The sequence below is a fragment of the Uranotaenia lowii genome, chromosome 1 (genome assembly GCF_029784155.1).
Source record: "Uranotaenia lowii strain MFRU-FL chromosome 1, ASM2978415v1, whole genome shotgun sequence".
NCBI lineage: Eukaryota > Metazoa > Arthropoda > Insecta > Diptera > Culicidae > Uranotaenia > Uranotaenia lowii.
In genome coordinates, this window is record NC_073691.1 from 120294058 (window position 1) to 120319689 (window position 25632).

Here is a 25632-nt window from a genome sequence, read left to right on the forward strand (position 1 = left end):
GGTCTTAAGGACACCGGTGTTGATCAAACGGATTTCCTTTTTCGCAGACAGGAAAATTGTTGATGATGAGAAACAATTTAGCTTCACCCAGGCGAAGTTTCCTAGTTTTTGTTGTATCCATGACGATTTTGTGGGTTTCCGACCAGGTTTAGTCGGTTGTTGAAACTTGCCAAAGCTAGCACATACTCAAAATTATGGAATTGCATTGAATGTACTGCCGATGTAGGCAATCCGAAAAAAAAATTACAGATATGACAGAAATATTTGACAAATATCTCGAAATTCTCCTAAACGTTCCATATGTGATATTCTAGGTTCGTTAGAAAGAGCATAGTAGACACTTTTATTGCCTTTAAGAAGATGTCTCATAAAAGGTGCATTGAAGTTCTATTTTTGACGCTTTAGCCCTTCAGAAGGCGATGGAAGTTTCTGGGTAACTTTTACGTTATATGAGTTCCTTGGAAGTATCGTAAAACCTTTGTGTAACCAAATGTGAATTCCGAGTTTAAGTAAGTATTCGCCTTTGGTTGCGGGGCAGGAAGGCAGACGTGCGTGACTCGGGGAAACCCAAAAACAGTAGAATACTTGCCATGGCATGGCAGTTGGAAGCCTCCCCTTTAACCACGTGAATGATCAACGGGACGAATTGCGGCAGGAACGAAAGGTCGTTGGTGGAAGAGTGTTTCTGAACTGGCATAGTAGGTGCGTCCCCATGTCCAATAATACGGTGATTGAAATTGGTCACTTTTGATGGCCACGAAATTGTCTGGAATCATAGTTAGTAAACTTCCGGAAGTACATATTTACATTCCCTTTGGCCGCGATTCAGTTATAAACAGTTAAAAGAAAACGAGCGCATGGTAAGATTTTGAAATAGATTTTGAACCAAATTTGTCTTCTTATTATTCATGCGTGAATGTTAAATCAAAACTTTTGAAATCCACAGCCTAATTTTACTAACTCAATTAAAGTTGAAATCTATTTCTACTCTTCACAACAAGATTCCAATGAAATGAATTGGATGATTCACATGAAGACTGACACATGAAAAATATACAAATTATTTAGCGAATATTTGGTTTGAAATGTTTTATATTCGTGTTTTATATTGTTTTATGTTCGGTTTGACAAAAAAAATCCTCAAGTTTCATTGTTCCAGCGTGACACAGCTTATCTAACATAGATATGTACGAAGCGACGTTGAATTAGTCCATTACCTAATTTTCTTAAAATAATTCGAATATATTCCGTACTAACAAACGACTGTGAATGATTTCTAACCCAAATAAGCTAGATATGCGCTTCCCGGATTTGGCTGACAAATGATCAAAAACTTTGGTCGGTTGTGTTTGCCAATTCTCATCAAATGGTCGATGTGTTCTTCCTAGAAAAAAACAAGTGCTTGTTTAGTTAAACATGAAATATTTATAGCCAAAGAATTGTCGAATCAAATAAATACAACCATATCAACTAACAACTGATGATCATTTCGCATGTAGAACCAACCATCTACGAACGACTAGTTGAATTTTAAACCGCACAAACCCCACTGCATTCGAGTCACGTCCGGCAGCTGCAATGAATATTATTTTAAATAATTCAACTATACTCATCATATGCGAAATGCATCCTGCAACTGGTGCCCTGATGCTAGCAACTAAAACAAAAAAAAAATGAACGTGAAATGCATATCCGCCACGTGAATGTGTTTGCTTTTATTAGAAAACAAAAGAGGAAATGTTGCACGAGGAGAACAAATACTCAGCGACCACATTATGAAAGAGTAGGTAAAAAAATGCTGCATTCACCAGCACACCGACTGGCTTATATCGCGTACAAAATAATCAAGAAAGCTCCTCACGTCATGCATTTGGGGAAGAACTTTCGTTCGAAGCTCATCCTCAGACATCAAATTTTCGAATGAGAGCGAACTTGTTTTATAGCATAGAGTCGCATTAGAGTCAGAGAACAAAACCAGATCCAAATGTTTTGTACCGTAATGGATTCTTTTTCTGGTTTGAATCTTAATTTGCAACGCCACTGAATGTATAATTTTAAATTTGGTTTTTGATTGAACAATTCATGAAAACACCTACATCAAAAAGCATTCTGACAGAAATTTGAGCGCTTTTCAATCCCACTCGCTAACTTTTACTCAGATTTTACTCAGATGTCGCCTTATGTATGGAGTAGCCGGTGGGATGATCATAAAGGAAAGGACTGGAAAATGAGAGGAATGAATACTCAGACGGCAGGAAATTGGAACTCAGAATACTCGATTACCTCAAGGCAACAACTGAGTAAACGTTGATCAGTTTTCATGTAAGGCAATATCGTCTTAGTTTGTTTTTGTTGTTAGACAAATCTAAAACCGAATTATAATGGTAAATATACATTTGATTAGTAAATTTATCAAAAATTAAATGGATTTTAGTACGTTTCAGGGACAGTATTTAACACAAAGTATGAGCGAAATCCGACTCCGAGATGTATTGGAAAACATCCAACGGAATGTAGCAAATACGGACAAAGAAGTTCCATGATGGATTCTATTACAGAAAAGCTTTTGGCCTCCCCATGAAGGGAATCCATAAGAGAATCGATTCGGGGACACTGGGTCGTGGCCATGGTCAATATGGACGGTTCCGGAACAAAAAATGGCAATGCTATCGGATTGAGACTTGCGGCATATGAGAAGAAAGCTCTTTGCCTCAAGATGACGGAATTCTACAGGAGACTAGATTCCTGAAAATTGCGTCGCGTCCATGGCCAATCTGGCCGATTCCGGATCTAAATATGTTAAAGTTATCGGATTGCGATTTTCGGCATATGAGGAAAAAGCTCTTGGCCTCAAGATAAAAGGAATCCATAGGAAAAGAAATTTGGAAAAACTTGGTCATGCCCATGGCTAATCTGGTTGGTTCCGGAACGAAATCTGTCAAAGTTATCGGAATGAGACTTGCGGCATATGAGAAGAAAGCTCTTGGCCTCAAGATAGAAGCAATCTATAGGAGAAGCAATTAGGGGACACTGGGTCGGGACTATAACGAATCTGATCGGTTCTTGAACAAAATATGTGAAAGTTATGGCAGTCAGAATTGTGGCAAATGAGAATAAAGCTCTTGGCCTCAAGATGAAGGGAATCTATAGGAGAAGCATTTCGGGGACACTGGGTCGTGGCCATGGCTAATCTAGCCGGTTCCGGAACGAAATATAGAAAGTTGTCGGATCCAGACTTGCGGCATATGAGAAGAAAGCTCTTGGCCTCAAGATGAAGGGAATTCATAGGAGAATCGATTCGGAGATATGGGGTCGTAGGCATGGCCAATCTTGTCGGTTCTGGAACGAAATATGTCCAATTTGACTTGCGACATGAAGGAAAATGTGTTGAGAGATATGAGAATTGAGACTTAAGAAATGAGCCGTGACTCATTTCTCACTTTTCACTTCTCACATCTTACTCCCTATTTTCCTTCATGTTGACACCAAGAGCTTGCCTCCAATATACTATATTGGCCATAGGCACCACAAAGTGTTCCCGAAATTCTTCTCCTATGGAGTCGCTTTATCTTGAGGCCAAGCGCTTTCTTCTAATATTCGGCAAGTCTCGATCCGATAACTTTGGTATATTTCAGGTTCAGGAATCGGCAAAATTGACTGTGTCCGCGACCCAGTGTCCTTGTACTAAAGCATGGATCTTCTTCAATCGGGACGCACTGTTTAAACCATACTGCTCCTAGTAGTCGGATCTGGGATGTTTTGACAGTACTTTGTTCGGAAATGTTTCCTCTATCAGCGTTGAAAATTTCATTACGATTCACGTTATACGTGATGGGAGCCGCGATGCATCCTCATGGATGACGAAACTTACGTGAAGATGGATTTTGGGCGGCTTCCTGGAAATTTTTTTACAAAGTCACTGGTCGGGGTAATGTCTCCGCCAAGTTCGAATTCGTTTTCACCGACAAGAAAGTGTTTGATCTGGCAGAGTATTTGCAGCTGCGGACGAAAAATCCCGGTTTTTTTTTTGTGAAAAACAAGACCATGGACTCCGAAATGTACAAGGAGCAGGGCCTGAAAAACGTTTTTTCCATACCAGTAAAGTTTTCGCCAGATTTGGCAAGCTGAGCAAAGAGGTACTACACAGTGGTATCGGGACAACAAGGGGATTTTGTCGAAAAGGACATCAACCCACCCAACTGCCCCCGATTCCGCCCTATCAAAAATTTTGGTTAAGGTGGTTTAATGTGAAGATGGAAATGCATTCAACGTTCGATTTCTCTGACTTAACAACAGTGCCTCAAACGAGGATTTTAGTCCTTTCATGGCCTAGAATCAGGAGATTCGCTAAAGGCCTCATTTATGTTTAATGTTAAATGAAATACTTCCTCAGGGATTCAATTTGCGATTCTTGATTTTAAATATTTACCTTCGCGATACCTCGCCCAGCTAGGTGGGCTTAACTGTCTTGATTGCTAGTATTTTCCTGTCTAATCCTCAAGACAAAGAATCCTACCATAGATTACTCGACACGCCGCGTCGTGAGTTTAGTGACGAGGCAGCTTCCTTACAATGATGTCCTCCCCCAGCCAATCCAGCTGAAATTGACGAAGATAATCTCCTTCATCATGACATTAACGACGTCAGCATTAAGGATTATGCGTTCGCCAGCCAGCCAGTCAGAGAACGAAGCTGGGGAAAAGTGAAAGAAAAACCACAACAGTTGAAAACGTGAGCCCTGCCTGGCTGGTGATGTCTGGCAGCGACTAGGCCAATCAATCACTCAGCAGCAGCGGCCGTGTAGCTGTCCGCATCCAGGCCAGGCAGGGGTCGGGTTTTTTGGATGGGAAGCAGTTTTTCGTGAACCTTTGCCATTTTCCCCTCGTCTATTTATTTATTCATGCATTCTCATACCCAATACGGGGTGGCGAGGTGTGAACTTTGATTTTAAAACTAGACCATGCAGAACCATAGTATGGTAAAACAATATACCCTTTGGTCTAGATTAGTGGAATCATTATTGATGTGTCTAAATTTTAATTAGTTCAAAGAATAATTTTGGCTATTTTTCGGTCTAGGGAATCAATCACCTAGACCTAAACCTAAACCTAAACCTAGACCGAAAAATAACCTAAATTATTACAAAACATCTATCACTGTGGAAAACATAAATTTAAGCTAAAATAATGTGTTCTTTGAATAATGTCCTTTAAAAATGTTCAAGAGAAATCAATGGTGGTTATTAAAAATTAGCATCATAAACTTTGACAAACTCAGATCTTCGGAAAAAATATCGATTTTGGGGTCATTCTCTGTAAAGCTTAAGTCCTATCTTCCAAAAGTACGAGAAAGGGCCATCATCAGGGTCAGATGATGTCGTTTTTATCGCCATTATTGTCACACTATCGACAGGCGGTGATGGGTCATGTTTAGCTCACCCATATGTGGAGCTAAAATAAGCAGGAAGCTCAGCGAAGTGACATCGTAAATGGTCATCGTGCCACTTTTTTTCGTCCTTCACTATGCCTTTTTATCCAGATGGCACGTAACAGACTATGTAATTCGGACACAGGAAACTTATTGAAAGTAAGAGGAGTATTTAGGATTGAGACTTTAGTTCCGGTCACATACAGTTATTTTCCCGTTGTAGTTTTTACACATTTCAATAGATATTAATGATGAATAAAAAATTGTAATTGACAGTTTAGCCTCTAGTTTAAAAGTGAGCATCAATTTCATGGACATCAAACATACCTTCTTTTGACTTGCCTTATTATTGGGCAGTTCCTTTCATAATGCATACATTACTGCAAATAAATTATTAATAGCAATTACCCTCTCTTCCCATTTATATCTAAGGGTTACACCCCTGAAGGGAAAATTGAAGCCACACTGTCAACCTAAACCAGAACGAGGACAAATAAGCTGCTCATCTTTACCTGACCTAACCGCAAAAACAGCAACACTATAGGAGTGCCTGCATGTTCCTGAATGTACCGACATTGTTATGCATATACTCACACATACAAAGTCACAAACACACTGATCTACCCACGAAACGGTTGTTCTTTTGCATGTTGCCTCTATTTGTGGAAAGGGGAAATTTATTATTCTAGCTTATTTATGCCGGGTATACGTACTACTAATAACAGCATAAGATTCTTCTATCCACCCTCCGCCTTTCGGACCCTCATGCATCATCTGTTCCGGTGCAGTTGCGAGTGACCTCGTGAGTTGAAACGATGCACGCGGCAAGGACGAGCAGTAGGGTCCTGCTGATGGCGTTTCTTCTGTCCATCGAAGCCCCCCGGAGTGAGTGGCAGCCTTCTGCTTGAAGTGAAGGTGGATGATGTTCTTTGTCGGCCATTAATTTTAACTCAGCAACAGCTATGGATGAATGTAGGTTTACTAAGCAGCTGGTTCTCCCCAAAAGTGGGACAACAACTCTTCACCTTTTGGGAATGCTATCGAAAGTAGGTACATATTAAGATGCATTGTTTGAAGTCCGTTTCGTAAAATCAGCGCTTCTTTAAAACGCTTTCAACTCTGCAATGATGAATGGAAAAGTGAATATCTATAAAGTAGGAAGGGGAAAAAACAGAACACCAAACCATTTCGGACATTGTTTGTTTCTGCTTTCCATGGGATTGTTCGAATGCCTTGCACCGGAAATAATGGGCCGAAGACAATAATGGGAATCCCAAATGGACTGACAGAATTCCGCTGCAGCAGAGCAATAGACAGGCAGTCCTACAGTAGCGGCACCAAAGAGCGCACCCAAATGATATAGCGGGGCTCGCACGTCCTCGTACATCACATTTATTGGTCGTACGAACACACAAAGATCATATTCGCCTACAGCGTAACATATGCTTTTACAACAGTTCAAAAGCGATTATTTCTGCTGCAATGCTAAAGCCAAACCCAGCCCAGATGTATAGGGAATGCATGTTTGTACGTTCGTATGTATGTATGTGTGTGTAATGATGATGATGCCTTTTCCTCGTTTTCCCAAGGACGACGGCGATGTTTCCTTACGAAACACGAACGGACGGAAGCGTTCGGCAACAACAGGAGCAGCAGCAGCAGCAGAATCAGTAGCACCAAATAGCCTGGCCTACGCTCGAAAACGGACACACTGGAATGCAGTCAACTCCCGGGGTTCGTTTGGATACATGCATTTTCCGCCCCTACTCAATGTAGTACGGGTACCTAGCTAGTAGATCGATGCACTAAATATGGCCACTCAATTTGCATGCCATTGGTAATACGGTGATAGTTATGGTCCAGCGCACTCTGGCATGTTTTCCTATAATATGGTAAAGGCATGGCTTGGGAACTTTCACCGAAGGGCGATTCCGATGAAGTTGATGATGGAGGCGATAATGCTGCTGCTGCTTCTGTTGTACGAATATCTATACTGAATGTATTTAGTGATCAACAAAAACGGATACGGAATAATAGAAAATCGACTATATCGGTGGCTGCTGAATGCTGTTCATTACATTGTACCATTATTGTTGATAATAACGTTCCGATGAATGATTCCCATCGCCCCAAATGGCGAACATTTTCCCCGGCGAGATATCGTAAACAGACTGACAACACATTGCTCTGACAAAATGTTTGATGAACTTTGGTGCAATTTTCAGCAGACAATTCAAAAGATTGCCAGGAACGATAACCAACAATGTGTGAATAACCCAATATCCAAATTTAAACGGGTAATTAGATATACATTTACTTTAAAAGGTCCGACTTTTACTACTATAATAACAATCTAAAGCTTAGTTCTTTTAGAAATGGGACAGTTACGAATGCCTGTATCTCAAAAACCATTCGTTTGAACCAAATACTTTCTATGAAGAAAAAGAAGGTAATGTTATGATCTTTCATGAAAAAATTTGAAAAAAAATATTTACCGTTTTTTGTTAAAGAAATTTCTACTTTATTCTTGGTATCTCCCATTGGCCGGCGCACACTTTTTTCAGTCATGGTATTGATCAGCTTCTCCAACTTATACTTCGTAAAATCTATATTTTAGGTGGCTTCACCCTCCTTCTTCCATTTCTGATACTTTTTTGGTCCAATACTTCTCTGGAAACTGGAAACTGGAAGCATTTAAGTGGACACAGTTGTTTAGAAATGAACATATTTGATTATTTTTGACCACATTTTTGATCGTTTTTTTTCGGTACCGGTTTTACAGCTTAAGAGCTTTGGAACTATCAAAAAATGGTTGTTTGAGGTTGGATTTCTATGAGTCATCACTAGGTAACACTTTCAGCTTATCGGAGAAAATTGTTTAGGACATTTCAGCGATCTACCCTTAGTTTTTCGTTTATTGAAAATTAAAAATGCTGGTATGAGACTTGACTTCCTTGATGATCCTTAACCGTTGTTGCCGATCATGTGCTTCACTCCAATGCTTGATTTGAACTTTGTGGACATTATTGACAGTGGTTGCATACTTATCCACCACAAAAACTCAGTAATTCTTTGAATAATCAACGGTTTTGTCAGCTATCAATTTGATAATGACGAACTTTAAAGGAAACTGTGCAAAATTATTTTTTTCTTTTTCTCTTACATCGTACATATCTCAAAAACGCGTAAATTTTAAATTTTGAAAAAAATAGGTCGAATTGTACTTTTTACAGGCAACAAAATGCTGTCAAAATTTTTAATATCCAATAACTAGTTAACGAGCTATTAGCAAATGAAAGTGTCCCATTTCTAAAAGAACTAAGCTTTATAAAGGTAAGTTTTAGCCAACCAAATACATAGCAGAACTAGGTGTAACACTTGTCAAATCCATCTCATCATATAATAAATTTAAAAAATACATACTGCAGTTGCATAAAAATTGAGTAAACTAAATCAAATCCGATTGTCCATGCCTAGAATTTCACTATTGTATTTTATCTATGTAAGTTATACCAGGTAACATTGAGAATCTTGAAAAACGTCAAGTCAAGTGTAGTTTTTTTTTATTTAAACCAAAGTTGCAAACTGTGTAAAGCTTAAACTAAGAGCTTACCATTGCTTTGAAAATATAGCATTATGAAGTTCATGTTATATTTACTCTTATGGAGTGTTTTCGAAAAAAAATTCAACGTTTTCTTTTGTGAATTGCTTTTATATACATGAATGGAAATTGATAAAAAATTTCACCGAAAGTGCTCAGCAATGTAATGTTTATAGGTGAAAAATTTGGTGACAATCTGACGAGTGGGTTTTGCTGTAGTGTTCAATACAAAAGCTCATTGGCAAAAAGTTTTTGGCAGGATCGAAAAAAATCCAATAGAGTCCTATTGGGAGACCTAAAAACAGCTGAAAATCTACCATTCGATCAAAGTTCACATGGTAGGGGAACTAGGGGTAAGAAGCAAAGGTTATGAAGATTATTTTATACTTAACTCGAAAATGAAACATGTAATCCAGTGAATTCAAAAATAGATGTGAAAAGAGGACTGAATGAGAATGAGGATACTAGATCCCTGGGGATACTTGATTCCTTAGCTATATCTCGAAACTGGAATGTCTTACAAAGATCAAATGTTCTAGAAAAATGTGCAAAAATGAGCAAAATAACAATGCTTTTAGTTAAAAAATTTTAACAAAATTATTGTTTGAGTAATTGAACTTTGTTTGAAAAATTTCACAAAATGTAACTTGAAGATCTTTTTTCATCACTTTAAAATGTTCCTTACATGAGAAAATTATGAAAAAAATATTTGTTGCAATATATCAATCGTCCGAGCGTAAAATGAACTTCATAATGCCATATTTTCAAAGCAATGGAAAACTCTCAACTTTTTCCAAAAAAGTTTTCTAAAATATTGATTATGGGTACAATTGATCCCCTAGAGTTGGGTACAATTGATCCCCCTTCCAAACGGCATATTCTTCTTCTGAATTGATCGTTATGATAGCTGATTACAAAATTACTAATATTTATCCAAAAACTAATATATATCAAACAGTTGTCTGAAGAAAAGAGCAAAAATAATTAATTTTCTCTTAATTATAAAAAATGGCGCCTTTAAATATGCAATGTTTTTAGCGTTGAGACAAAGTTATAGAATTATCTTCTTATGTCTGCTAAAAATTGTGAAATGAGAACAAACATGACCAAAATAGTCAATTAATATTCTATCTTGGGGTTTTGTTTGATTTTTATACAAGGATTAGGGCTTCCTGAATAAAAGAGTCTGGAATAAATAAGTCTCCTTCAATAGGGGATCAAGTCTCCCCTAACTTCAGAAAAATCGCATTTTTTTTACTCCCACGAAAATGCTTCTAGTTCATCAACGAGTTCAAGTATCGTTCTAATTTTTGGAGCCTAGAAACTTGAAGTTACAAGCTGTCAGAAAATGTCAAAGACGGCGAGTTGCTAAATTTTTCCAAAAAGATATGGTGAAAATAAGAAAAGGGGATTAAGTATCCCCACTCTCCCCTACTGATACGAACACTTAAACCAATAATATATGTACGTCATAATCGTGAAAATTTGAAAGGCTTTCTGAAGTATGATTTTCATTTCGTAAGGAGTAAGGCTGAACCGAATAGTGGTATTCGGCTAAACGAATATTCGGTAACATTCGCATTTCTCGTAGAAAAGTAGTTGAATAAATAATTCAGCACATTTTTCGCACTTCAAATTTGTAAAAATAGAAAATTTCAAAAATTTAATAAAAAAAAACAGTTTTAAATTATTTCTTTTTATTTTAATAGATTTTACCAAATGTGTTTAATCGCCTAATCAAGCATCACAATGGTGTGTTTTGTTGTGATGTAAACTGTACTTAAATTTAAACAAATATGAAACATGCTTATATGTAGATAAAGGCATATGGCGCGCTAGAGATATAGATACAGATAGATCACTTTTTTTTTGACTCCTATGAACGTAATATCGTTGCAGAAATTTAAAAGACTACTTTTAATTTGATTTAAGAATCGATTTCGCCTCTATTTAGAATATGATGCTTTGAGGTAACATTGATCAGCATCTATTTTGGAGGTATTAACGAGTTTTTTTTTATCATAAAGGATATAAATCACCTTCATAGTTTATACAAATGCTATTTTATCAATTGCCAAGGTAGTTCGGAACATATAGGATAATTTCAACCAAATGAAACAAATTTAATAAATAACTAAACAAATAAAATAAACAGCATTTAGAGCAAAACTCTAGGAGAACTAGATTGCAATTGCTTTTAATCGAAAACGGTAACACTTTTGGTAGTTCAAAGATATTAGATTTGTAACTTTTGGTCCAGTAAATTCTTAGATATAGAATGCTGAATTTTGGTGTTTCTTGGTTTAGATAACTTCGCGGTCCAAAAAAACTAAACATTGCGGTCCTAAATGTGTAAGGGCAGAACAACAATTAAAATCGTGGGATGGACAATGATGCTGCATAAATTAAGCGGCTAAATTTTTAAAACTTTACTTATAAAATTTTTACTACAAAAACAAATAAATTTGTGCCTGCATTAAATTCCCTCGCAAGATTGCCTTTTTATTTTTTCCTTCAAACTTTTCCATTTGTCTAGCCTTTTGTCATAGGCTGGCTTTTTCTTTGATAATTTTCGTTTTTCTTTAATATTAAGTACGTACGTAAGTACGTCTCGGTGGTCGAGTGGTTAGCGTGGTAAGACGGTAATCGCTGGTTCGCCGATGGCATGGGTTCGATTCTCATCTCGGTACTGGGTGTTAAATGTTAATCTTAAGTTGTCCACGTCATTTATTCAGTCTGTAAAGCCTAAATCGGCTAAGACGGTGTATGTCTTTTTTTTTTCTTTAATATTAAAAATTTACCTCAAATTACAACAAAAACAACATCAAACTTATACATTCACTAAGGCAAAAAAGTTTAACGCTCACAGAAATCAACATGTTTGCTTCTGAATTCTTTGATTTAATCAGGAAGGGTGTTTGTTTGCGAGCCTACCATAAAATTAGAAATTTCAAGATTTTGAATTTATGTTTTTATTAACACTTGAAATATTAAAAAACAAACGAACTTTTTCCCAATTTGAAATCCAACTTTAAGGTTTTTAAACGTAGAAAAAAACTTTGAGATATTCTATCTTTGGACTATGTTATTGACGATTATGGGGAAAACTTTCATATTATTCAAAGATGAATGTTACTCCTGTTTACGGGAATTAATATAGGGTGATTTGCCAATCGTTGCACAGCTAAGCACATGATTCTGGTGTTTATGCTGTATTTTAGTCATTTCAACCAAATTCACTCGATTTTTTTTTGTCGATGCACTCATACAGAATTGGTCAACAAGATCCAAAAGTTCAAGTGTTTGAAAAAAGTGACATAAAAATATAAAAAATCATTTAAAACAGCTTGTCTGTGCCCAATAGTTGTACAGGCAAATTTTGTGTCGTGCATAATGTTGTCCGATTTTTTCCATCGGTTGCACATTTTAAAAATCAGTCACCATAAGGTCGAATAGGCTAATATTTGTTACGGAAGCTTATTATTACTTCTAGTTCAAATGCAATCTAATTTTTAGACGGCCCTTTTGGGGGGGGGGTCTTCCATATAAACCGGTTGGTACCATCCAATGCACTTTCCAATTCCAATTCGGCCAAAAAAAAACACAGATCCGCCGGTTTGAGTGTCTGGAATAGCTTTTATCACACGTGAAGTTTTCTCAGAAACTCCAATCTTCCTCTTAATTTACCCGAAGCCATTTGAGTGGAGTGTTATTTAACCTTATTTGCCCAGTTTTAGGTATTTAATGCTTAATTTTTAAGTGGCTATTAATAGATGAAAATATTAGAGAACGTGATCTGTTTTGCCCCCTTTTACCCCTATGAAGAAGATGCGATTTTATAAAACAAATATTTTAGGACTCACTTGGAAGTCGATCGATTTTTACATAATGAATCTCAATTTAAACTGGAAAATTAACACAACCACGCCCAAACTTTCAGATCGTTTGACTGTTTATGCTCATGATACACCATTTTGTATAAGATTTTTTTTTTCGAAAAGTTAATTGATTTAAATATCTTTTTTTCTATACCTAAGTGAGTTTATTTGTAATTAATGTAACCTCTGTAGCATTTCATCAATCTTCAGGAAACAATCACATCACATAGAAATGCTTTCCAAGAGTTTTCCGACTAAAAACTGTTTTTGGGATTAAGGGTTGTAGTTTTCCTCCTGTACAATATTCTGACAATATTAATGTGAATATCAAGGAGATCGCTGTTGACATGGAATAATTTTTTTTTTAGATTTATCGTTACAAAATAAGAAAAACAAATTTTTTCAGAACAGCTTTTAGATTCTTTGCATAAAATGTTGAGTAAATGGTCGGGATAAAGGATTTCAAAATAAATCTGATAAAAAGTAGTCTCTCAAAGCCAATACAGTTGAGTTAACTTTGACAATTTTCAGACAATGCAAATTGCCCGAATTCCATACATACATAAGTTTTTTCAACGAGTTTAATAATTTCAAAACTTCATTTTAAAGACTTGACGGTAGAAAAAAATAAACTTATGGTTATATAAAGCGTCTTTGAATTATTGAATTAATTATCAAAAAACAACATTGAGTGCAAAAAATGTGAAAATTCTGAGTGAAAATAATTAATTAAAGCACAGAATTTACTAAAATTACTAGTTAAACGTAAATATCTCCTTATTAAGAAAAAAATGGCATATCAATAGACAATTCGAGTTGTTTCAGTTGCATGTAGTCAATGAACGTGTTCAATTTTGAATGACAATTTGTATGCAAGAAGAACTTTTCGCATATACAAGAAATTCAAATAAGTTTGAAATGAATTTTGGTTTAAATTATTGATTTTGCCTATTCTTAAGATTAATTGTTTGCCAGCATAAGAAGAAGCAAAGTATTTCATGAAAAAAGTTATAACCATTTCGAAATAAAAAATCGTAATCCATTGAAAAGTATTGTAAAATTTGCTTTCTGAAGCTTTCAAAAATTACATGAAATGTATTTGCGAAAGTTTTAAATCATCACACTTATTGGCTACGCAGAGCAGTATAATGCGATTCTCATTTTCATCCGGTTAACCAGCTCTCAAATTAGCTGTTAAAACACTAAAGTTAAAAAATATTTACCTATTTTTAATTTTTTGTATGACAACGAACATCATTTCTGGGGTACAAGTTAGTTTTTGTTCACATGCAATGTATTGCAAGAACCAAGAAATATTTTAAAAATACAAAATTATGTTTTTTGAACTTTCAGTACATCTCTGATGGTTTTTGAATGGAAACTTGGATTTTTCCGCACAAGTTTCCTTACTAATTCAAAACACGTTGTTATAATTCAGGACTTAATCAATCGCTTCCAAAAATTTTATTGCTATTTTTAGTTGTTAAAACAACCAAACAAAGTTATTGGAGGTATACGAATTTATAAATTTGAAATTTCCAAATAAATTTTGCAGCGGAATTATGTACAACAATGGGGCAGGAGTAGATTGAGCGGACCAATTGTTGCACGATTCAACATATTTTCTGGATAAGTATGGATCATAATTTTTTTCAAAATCATTGTGTTAAAATTGTCCAACAAACGTTTCGTATAGAAAACTGATATGAAAAATGTTTTGTTCTGACGTAAAACCTTATTTGCCGTAGAAGGAATGTTATGGTTTTTGTTAACAATTAGCACGAAAACCGCGCGAAAAAAACAAGAAAAATTAAAACTGTCGTAAGATACACACTTACCAACAGAAAATATCACAAAAGCCTCATTTCATCAGAAAACATTCAGAATTACATGATTCAGTATTATTTTTGAGGAAAAGTTGAAAAGCAGCTGAAATATTGACAATTTAAGTCATGCTGTGCAACAATGGGTAAGGGGACAACGATTGGTAAATCACCCTATTTGTTATAATTTATTCATGTGAGAAACATTTTAAAGTGATGAATTTAGATTTTCAAGTCATATTATGTTAAACTTTTCAATAACTCAATAAATGAAATTTTCATATTTTTTAAGCTGTCAACATAGTTGTGTAGCTCCATTGTTCAAATTTTCTAGAACATTTGATTTTCGTTAGACATTCCTGTTTCGAGATATGGCTATGGAATCATGTCATCCCAGGGATGAAGTCTCCTCATTCTTCCCTCTTGCGAAATTTTAGCTCGTTTGGATTACTCTAAAGTAACCCTCATTAAAATTTGTATTGAACGTTCAATGGAAGAACAGAAAATTTTCATAAAAGAAATCATAATTAGCCTCGGCAACACTGTATAACCAAAGCTGACTACAAACTCTGTTGAACATGCAAACGCATTCGAACGCAGTAAATGCAGAAAGTAAACATGTCTACACAAAAACGTAAAGATGTTTATTATGTAACAGTGATTAACTGTATAACCGATAACATGCACACAAAATTTTCGAGGCCGAAAATTAGCAAAATTTTGCTCAAATTTGACCAGCTAAAAACTTAGCAATCAATTTAGCAATTTTTTTTTACTAAAATTTTAGCAAAAATGGAAAATGTGTCCTGACTGAATGTTTACTAATTTTCAAGCAAACAAAAACCTTTGTTTGCTGAAATTTTAGCAAAAAATTTTTTTCTAACGTTTGCTAGAATTTGAGTGAAATCCAAAATTAAATTATATTTAATGAAGGGTTTTCATTTTCAAATATTAAAAAGTGAGATTTTATGTTTTTTTATCTTCTTTTTTATCTTTGTTCGCATCACTCCGCGGGTTTCCGAAAATGTATTCCATCATTGCGTTCTATTACATCTTTACCAATGAAATCTGAAAAACAGAAATAATTAAGTTTAGTTCATTTCATATTTTGAAGAATAGAAATAAAACTATAATAGGTAGACAGTCTATTTTTTTGTTAGCTGATAGTAAAAACACTGACCACCAAACAGATCAACCAAACACACCACCCGGCGGAACCACTACTGCTGCTTCCGGTTCGGTTCGGTTTTGCGCTTCACCATTTTCTCCTCCTTTCTCGGTATCGTGTACCGGTATGTGCAGCGTTAGGATTCCGCGATTTTTCCACTAATTACGGAACCGGTAACCGTTCCAATGGAGGAAGAATGGCTACTTCTGCAGCATTCCCTTCCACGGGCTGCTGTTGATCCTGGAAAAGTTTGGAAACCTGATTAGTGGATGCCGTTTTGAGGATCGGCATGAATTGAAGGTATCGGAAGCGAAATTTTCTCTACTTTTTTCCTTTAAATTGTATCTACAACTATTGTATGTACTACCTACTTACCAAATTCAAATTCAAACCAAACGACGAAAAACCGAGGAGCGGAACAAAAATGATTCACCCGCGCGCGGTGCAAAATGAAAACAACAATAATCTGACAGGTTCCCGCCTGTGTCCCCTTTCTAAAATTTGAGCACTTAAAGAACGCGGTTTGGGCACAGGCTAAAAGTTTGAGTCCATGCTACTATAAATGCTAAAATTAGTAGTAAATTGGTTAATTTTACTCAAATTGAGCAAAAGTCATGACAATTTGGGAAAGTGCTAACTCGACAGTAAAAAAAGTTTTTTGCTAATGGAAAGTAACAGCTCATTTTTGCTAAGTAGAGCCTCGAAAGTTTTGTGTGTGTAGTAGCTCGAACTAGTATTGGTCAATTGAATATTAGTAACGTTGGCGAAACTTGACTTCGATACCAAAATCTCATATCATTCAAATCAATAAATCCTGTTGGAGCATTTGGAATTTAGCTCCTGAAACCGTTATTGGTTGACAATGTTCCAAAAGCAGACATTAAACGGCCTAAGAATAAAAAAAAGCTACAAAATTTACAATAATGAAAGGAAAAACGAATAAAAGAAAAAAAGAAGAAAAAAACGAACACACACAAAAAGAATCTCTGTGAAACTTCAGGTTTCTTTGAAGAGCTTCTGTTCGGATAGGTGGCCGAAACTAAATTTTTGCAGCAGATCGGGTGTATAAACAGCTCAAAACTAGAAGAGCATTTTTATTAGAATTAAACAAATAATAATTAATAAAGGCGACTTACAATTTTAGTTCCTGACTTGCACTTTATCAAGCCGCGTGTGTGCGGATGTTCGAGGATGTTTTAACCCTGGGAATACTAAATTTCATCCACTTAGTTGATATTAATATAATTTGATTTGAATCATCGGACTTACATCAGAATCTCTTAGATTCACACAATTAATTCCGGGTTAGCAGACAAAGTTTCGCCTGGCACGAAAGCTCAGATCGGATTCCGGAGTTAACCTGAGAAACTGATTTTACGCTAGATATCAATTGAGCAACTCACATTTCAACTTTGTAGTTGTACTTTTTAGTTCGTTCTCAGAATTTAACAACCGACTTGTGGTAATTTTTATAATACAACGAGAGCGACCGAAAAACGTGGAAAAATACTTCCGCTAAACTTTTTCACTTTTCCCTCTACTTCTAGCTTTCCTTCTCTTCTAATTCTTTCTGCTCCTACTTATTCTTTCGTTTTACTTCTTTCTTTATCTTCCTCCGATCTTCTGTCAGAATTTGTGTCAAGATAGCCTTACACATAAGGTACGCTCAATTTAGGCGACTACACTGAGAGATTTTAACAGCTTCTTTCCTTAACTTTAAGCGTACATCTTTCGAAGTTTCAGCATTTTAAATGCTAAAAGCACCAGTCCACAGAAAGTGTTCTAACAAGGCCCTGACCAGGAATTGATCTCATGAAGCTTTGGGTAGATGACTTGAACTCTAACCATTACGCCAAAGCCGCTGGCTAATGAATAAAAATATCTTCAATAGGGTTCAATAGGGAAATTCCAGAAAAAAAAGCCTTAAAGGAAGGCCATCAATTCAAAGGAAGTTGCTTTTTCCTCCCGTCTTGTTGCGAAGGTTAAAACTCGATTACACCTATAATGTTTCAATTCAATAACGATCCACATCCACCCAAAGGGGAACGCAACGTTCCCTTTTTAAATACTACGGGAACAAGGGCTGAGTTAATCAAATTATCCATTAATTACACCACTTTCACGCCATAAGTTAAATCATAATTTTTCGCCAACCGTTTTTCCGCCATTGTGTTTAACATCTCTATGTTTTTTTGTTGTTTTTTGATTCTTCTGGAACCTCGCGCCAACCAACCTCCTGTATGGTGCTGGCTGGCACAGCCGTTGCTTTTCGCTCATTTCCGCAAAATTATTATCATATGGAAATTTTTCATAATTTGGTTTTCCGGCCTCGTCGTCATCGTCGTCGTAGTCGCACGTTTCCATACGATCCGCCTCTCATGTATGTATGATTTGCTTTCCTCTTTCGTCGGTTGAATTGTCGGTGGAAAGACTCTGACGTTGACAACGATATGAGGGCGACGACGACACGTTGACAATAAGGACTATATTCAGCTATTCAGGATTGCTACTTTAAAAAAAAAAAGAACAAAAAAGCACAATGCTGCCAGAATTTTATTAGACAAACCAACAAAATGGTTGCGACACGGTTTTCTTTTCCTTGTTGCGTAAAATTGTCTCGTAGAGATGATATAAATTGTATAAAAGCTCGGTAATGAGATTTAAAAGTTTGAAGAAGCTTTTACAGAAAAGAAGATTGAAGTCAAACGCAAAAACAACTTGCTTTGGTATTGGAAATTACCTGCCAGGCCATTCCTCAGCGTTTGCAAACGTTGGAATTGATAACACTAGTTAGTTTACTAAGTTTAAAAAAAAAATCTTGAAAGTTGTAGATATATACTGTTACTGATATTTATTTCTAGGGTAAAATCGGGCACTGAACTCGAAAATGAAATGCATAAAATCTTAGTAAAATTGTTTAAGGAGATTAAGGCGGCTACATTATGCTCGAATTATGAAATTTTGCTAACAAACAGAAAAAGAGCTTATGCATAAATCCAAATATCTTGAACAATATAATTTTAATTTCAAATCTGTGTTTTGCATACTAAATGTGAAAAAATTTGGAATCCATCATCTGAACTTTTATTACAGACTGTTAGGCCGATGACATATTTAGAGCGATGCGATGATGCGATGATAGGAAAAACGATAAAAATGCATTTTTTGTTGTGGAAAAATTAAATTTGATCGACGGTTTGGACCGGAGATTTTAAAAATTCAAATAATTTATGAGGTTATTAATCAACATCAGTGGGTATTTTCAGAAGTTATGATTGTGTTACTCTAACAATAATGCCCGTTTTTCTTAAATAATTTTGAAAAACCAAAGTGTACAGTGAAGTTACTAACCTTGGTGTAGGAAAAAAAAACAAGATAAATCTCGCGCGTTTTTGACTCAAATTAATAGTTGGCTTACCAGAAAGTCAAATGCCATGTTTAAAGAAGATCTGACAACGAGCAGAGGTTACATTGAGCTTGAAGTTTGCATGGAATTTAAAAAAAATGTGTTTCCGAAAGTGTAAAAAAATACTATTTTTTTATCAATAACTTGTATCTTTACTGGCCAGATGCTTCTTATTATTAATTCTCATAAAAATCAAATCATGACAAATATTTCACTTCAAACCGTATCACAATTGGAGATGTTACTTGTAAGCAATTTAGCAATACCAAAAATTCTTTAACAAAAATTAAATTCCCAAACGATATAGATAAATGACTCAGCCGGTTAGGTTGCTATTTTGACTGCATATCCAAACCTACCTAACCGATTCTAATACTGTTTTTGAATCGGTTAGATGTTAAATATCTATTTATTAAAATACCAAATTATTATATTTTGTGTGGCGCCTGAAAAACGAGCCCAAAGACAAAGTGGTCAAGAAATCTGGCAAATTTTTAACAATGATTGTGACCATCCAGATTCGAATAATGAAATTTCACTATGTTGGCTAGATAAAGGTTGCCAGATTGCCCGGTTTTATCCGGGTTTGCCCGGATATCCAATACAAAATTTGGGAACAGCCCGGATTTCAATAAAAAAAAAATGCCAGGGTTTTGCCCGGATTAATTCAATTTATTTGACAAACTAAACACAAAAATAAACCACGAGAGCCAAAAATGAAATTTTTGAGCAAGTTTTATGAAAATAACCATAAAAGGTTTTTTGGAAGCCTTAAACACGATACAAAATTTGTCGATAAGTTTTAACGAAAAAAATCCTTTTTTTATTTTTTTTTCTTGATTTTTGCTCAGTAATGTCTGAGTTTTGAGAAAATTTACTCGGATATGGCCCGGATTGATGGTCGTCACTTTTGAAATCAAATGCCTGGATTTTGCCAGGTTTTTATTTAAAATTGCCCGGTTTGTCCGGCCCGGATACGTGCTGAATAAATTCTGGCAACCTTAAGCTAGATGCAAACTGATTATAACATTGACATAATGTAAATCAAAGTTTTTGGTTCCCGACATCATTTGCCATAAAGGAAAATATAGATGATAGCACAAAAGACGATAGAAATTTATTCACATTTAATATGCAAACAAATTTGTGGAAGATGGGAGGTTTATCACCTTTTGTATGATTGATTTTGTTTAATATTCCGTTAAAAAATAAATTGATTTTTGGGTTTTATGCAATGATGTAGTGTGCAATTTTATTGCATACACGCTTTCATGCAATTTATCAAACTTTATTAGTTTTTTTTGGCATTATTGCATCACCTCCCCCCCCTTTCCTGGCGATGATCCAGCTCCGAGTGACAAAAGAAGAATTAGAAATTTGTTCCAGGGATTCTACTGTAACAGCTTTGATGACAAAAAATGTATAAAACTTCCGGAAACACGCAAGCTTAAATAAAAATAAATGGATGGTCCTGGAACCTTCTAACCTTCTATGAACTGTGTGGAACTAAAACTGTACTAGAACTTCTAGAATATTCTAGATGTAAATAATTCTTCAAGCTTATGACAATTGGCTTTAACAAACAACATGTTACAGTTTACGGAAGAAAATATTAGTAAATTTGTAAATAATTCCTGAAACAAAGATAAGGACATCAACCTGTAAGCTTAAATTCGTACAACTAGCAGGGAAAATGGAGTCCAGAAATGTTTCGTTACAGATTTCCATCGTTTTGGCCATCATGCAGGATACCGCAACGCAACTCTGTTTCTCCATGAAATTGCCTATGAGTGAATATGTACGTGAGGAACGATGTAGTGTCTCTTCGTCGCGCCGTTCTTCTTCGAATCCTTCGGTCCCAAATCCCTGACATGATAATGATGATGTTACGAACGAGCAGAGTGGAAAAATTTAATTTAAACTTCTATAAATTATGCTTCTTTTATACTTTTTAATATGTTTTTCTCACCAGTGGAAATGGTTAGAGCGAAAAGGAGGAGGAGGTCTTTACTCTGTCCCACGTTTTTTGCTGTCGTATTTTTGCTCCTTTGGGTCTCATTGAATTGACACAGCTGAGGCAGAGAGCTCTGGGCTCAGGTATGGTGGTACAGTGCGTGGAGTGGTGAGGAATGTGAAAAAGTGGGAAGGCATACCGTGGCGCTCGTAAGGATAAAATTCCACATTTTCCCAACCGATGTCGCTGAAGCGGACGACGATCTTTTGTAAATCACGGCCTTCAGGAGAAATTCCGCATTATTCCGGAGCACGTGGCAGTCACAAGCGTTAAGTTGGCAAAGGGATTCTGATGTTTGGTAGCTAGCGATGCTTTCTGTGGAAACAAAAAAAAATGTCGCGCGGAGAGGCATGAAAACCGCCACCAGGTTTAATTAATTTACATCTTTTACGAGCGGCATTTTTTATTTGCTTTCAAGCTCGGTAATTACAGATTTCCTAAATGGAAATATAAGAGGCTTTTTTTGCCAAACGCAGGTAAACACTTTTGAGCCAATTTCTTTTCGGATAATATGAATGGAGAGTTTCGTATACAGAGTTCGTCGTACAATTAATTCACCGGATTGTATTTCAATAATCCTTTGTGATTCAAAGGTCATACACAGATACAAGAATGAGATTTTCGTGCATAACTAAATTAAATGAAGCATCGTATATGGTTTAAGAAAAGCAAATGTTATAACTGATTCTTTGGTCCTTAAATGCCGAAAATTGTTAAAAAATCATTTTGCTTGCATAGAATTAAGATACTCCTATATATGCATACAATGAACTCTTATTCTTCTTGAATCCTACCATACCGTTTTTTTCCTTAAAAAGTCATTCTAATAAAATTTTCAATGTTTTTTTAATGTACCTCCTTATTCGTGGTTGACAGCTATATTAGTATGGCCCGTTTGAGAAATTACAGTGATTGAGGAAAAATCACTTATTTTTAATTAGTTTAAAGGGAAAATACTATCACTGTGATGAATATTTTTGAGATCGTTTTGAGTGATAAAAACTTCGTTCAATTTTTGGTAAAAATCGGTTTCAGCTGGTGTCTGTCAACTGGCAGTTGTTCAACGAGCCAACGTTTTGGTGGAAACTAGTCAGGTCGTTGTTCAATGGACCAAGTTGAAACAAGTCGAAACCTTTCCAGCTCGACAGCAGGATTCGTTTCGACCTCGTAAAAATCGGTCGAAGTCAATCGGAAGAAGGCAGGTGATCAACTGTCATTCCATTTCTACATTTTTCGACTTCATTGAACAACAAATTCATGTAGCCCATTATTGTGTTAGTGAGGCGCTTGACAGCCAATTTTAGGAACTCAGAAAGGGCCACAATTCGAAGCGGAGGCCACAATATGGAGCATTAGACTGAGTCGATTTGGGGTCATTTTTGAATTTCTCAAACCTTGGAGTCTTAAAAGCTTCGTTTTAGTCCAAAATTCATCCATGATTTTTTGCAGAATTTTTAAGTAACGTTTACATGAGTAAATTTGAACTTTAAGGTTTGTATGGGAACATTGAATATTTTGTCCTGAAAAATCAACATCATTTTTGTTTCTTCTGTGGAACCGAGCCTGCTAATGGTTTTGTGCCAACTTATAATTTCCTTCAAGGAAATTTTCCGCTGAACAATTTTGTCGAATATCATAACTTCGTATCTTTTTAGACAAAATAATTATTAGCTGTTTAACATATGTATGTCATTATGCATTGATAAACAAGAAATTCAATTGACACCACTGCTGGGTGCATAGCGAAGTATTGCAAGACCACATTTCATGCCATACTTCGTGGGGCACAAGCAGTGGTGTCAATTGAATTCGTGATTTATCAATCCAAAAAAGACATACACCTGTTAAACAGCTAATGACTTTTTTGTCTAAAATGATACGAAGTTATGATATTCAACAAAGTTGTTCAGCAGAAAATTTCCTTCAAGGAATTTATAAATTGGCACAAAAACCATTAGCAGGTTCGGTTCCACAGAAGAAACAAAAATGATGTTGATTTTTCAGTACAAAATATTCAATTTTCCAATACAAACCTAAAAGTTCAAATTTACTCATGTAAACGTTACATAAAAATTCTGCAAAAAATCATGGATGAGTTTTGGATCAAAACGAAGCTTCTTAGTCCCCAGGGTTTGAGAAATTCAAAAATGACCCCAAATCGACTCAGTCTAATGGAGCATTTCAATCAATAGTTTGAAAGGATTATTCTCAAATTATCCACAGTTTACAATCCAAGACATATTTTTACTGCATTTCAGGCTTGTCAATCATGTTTGTCAAAGAATATTAATAGCTGCATACTACAGGTAGTCTACAATCTTGGGAAAACTAGTCAAAAATGCCTTAGAAGCCAAGATCGGGTACATTTGCCCTATTATTTTATTTATATTATAGTTAAGAAGTAAAAATTATTGCAAAAAAATCCGAAAAACTGACAGCCCACTTCGTTTTCACTTGGCACGGTCATAATCCATACAAAACCCTTAGAAAATCTACCCAAATCCGCTCTTGAATGTCTATTCGACACTATAGGAAGTGTGCGGTTTGTATCTTTTTTCAGGCGCGTCCAAATGAAAACAATTATAGGAGACCATGAATCCATACAATCTTAAATTTTGCAACATTACTTTTTTATGAACACACCCTGAAAGCCCAAACTCGGACTTTTGCGTCTCGGTGGTCGACGGGTTAGCGTGATAAGACGATAATCGTTGATCCATTGATAACACGAGTTCGATTCTAATTTCCGTACTGGGCATTAATTGATAAGTTTTTTTTGAATATGTCTTTATTCGTACTAATTTATCATTACATTTATATTACATTATAACATTAAATTAGGTGTTCAGTCCAATAATGAACTGTCCAGAGCCCTATAGCTTACTAATCACCTAAATTTATTTATTCGACTTAAATTTGCTGAGCGCAATCAAGTATTTTTATGTAGGAGAACATCCTGTAATGTCCAAAATATTCTAAACTTACAACTAAAAACTAAAACTATCCTAAAATTAAACTAATTATAGAGAAAACGAATTTCTGCGATGAAAGAATGCATCGATTTGCCTCTGAAGTTAGAGATGAATCGATCGAAGAGAAGTCCAACAAATCTCTTCGATCGATTCAATGCCCGCAATCCAATGAAGATCTTCGGTGCTGTGCCAAGGTGGAAGCCGCAAAATCATTTTCATAACTTTGTTCAGCAATGTTTGTCTCACAAGAACTTTCAAATACATTTTGCATAGAAAGAATATCATCAAATTCAAGGGAAAATTGAGCATCAATTGGACTTACAACGTTTAAATAAAAATCATCAGCAGACTCAAATTGTTGGGCTAATTTTTGAGCTTTTTCTGCGTTAGTTAAAAGAAGTTTATCCACATCTTTCAAAGTAGGAATTGGCTTCTGGGGCTTTTTCAGAATATTAGTTAATTTCCAAAATGGCTTTGAGTAGAATTTTATGTCCTCTACTGCTTTAGCAAAATTTTCATTACGAATGAAATTTAAAAGACGATTGATCTCTTTTAGAAGGTAACAATAAATAGATAAGCATCCCTAGTACGTTGATATTGGCGTCGACGAATGTTTATGTTATGTTAACTTTGGGTATTGAAGCGGCTTTAGCATTGACTATTGAAGATTGTGGTGATATAGTGTTAGGATAAATTAAATTATAGTTAATTTATATACTACCATAAATTTGCATTGCACGGAAAAATTGAGTTATGCATAAAATGTATTGCAATTACACTTTCATTTTATCTAATCCGTTGTTGTTCAAAATTTGTATAACCCCGATTCAAATCTGAGTAGTTTTAGGTAGTCAATATGCAGATGTGAACTAAAATTCAATTATTCATCTCTGTATAAAATGTTGTTGTTGTTGGAATCCATTCAAAGGGATGTCAAAGCGAAAAAAAGAAAAAAATATTTAAACTTTTGGATGGTTACGGAGGAACAATCCAACCATTTTTTCCTCAAAGAAACTGTAAATTGATAACAAGTTAAACAAAATTTATTTTTGTTAGCTGGATATGTAGCTTCTCTTCATCTAAGCTTCGGAAACTGGTGAGTAGATGTATAATTTCTTCGAACACTTTCATTTTCTTTATTATTTTCATGTAGTGCTCAGATGTTATTGATTTGGAAGAAGAAAAATCTCTACCCCGGAGCTGTTCCATATGCATAAGAAAACAAGAAAGGGAGTGCAAGATAAGGTTATCCCGTTTTACTTGAGCTGCAGCTAGACGTCGGCTGCTCCCGATGATTCAGTGAGATAAATAAAAATATTGAATGCAATAATTGAATTACTCAA

The 25632-nt window shown here is 35.5% G+C and overlaps 1 protein-coding gene across 1 annotated transcript in view; it reads left to right on the plus strand.

The window, feature by feature from the left end:
- The window catches only part of LOC129737866 (hemicentin-2-like), an 811499-nt gene that overhangs the window by 319990 nt on the left and 465877 nt on the right, over positions 1–25632 (plus strand). The gene's annotated exons all lie outside the window — the stretch shown is intronic.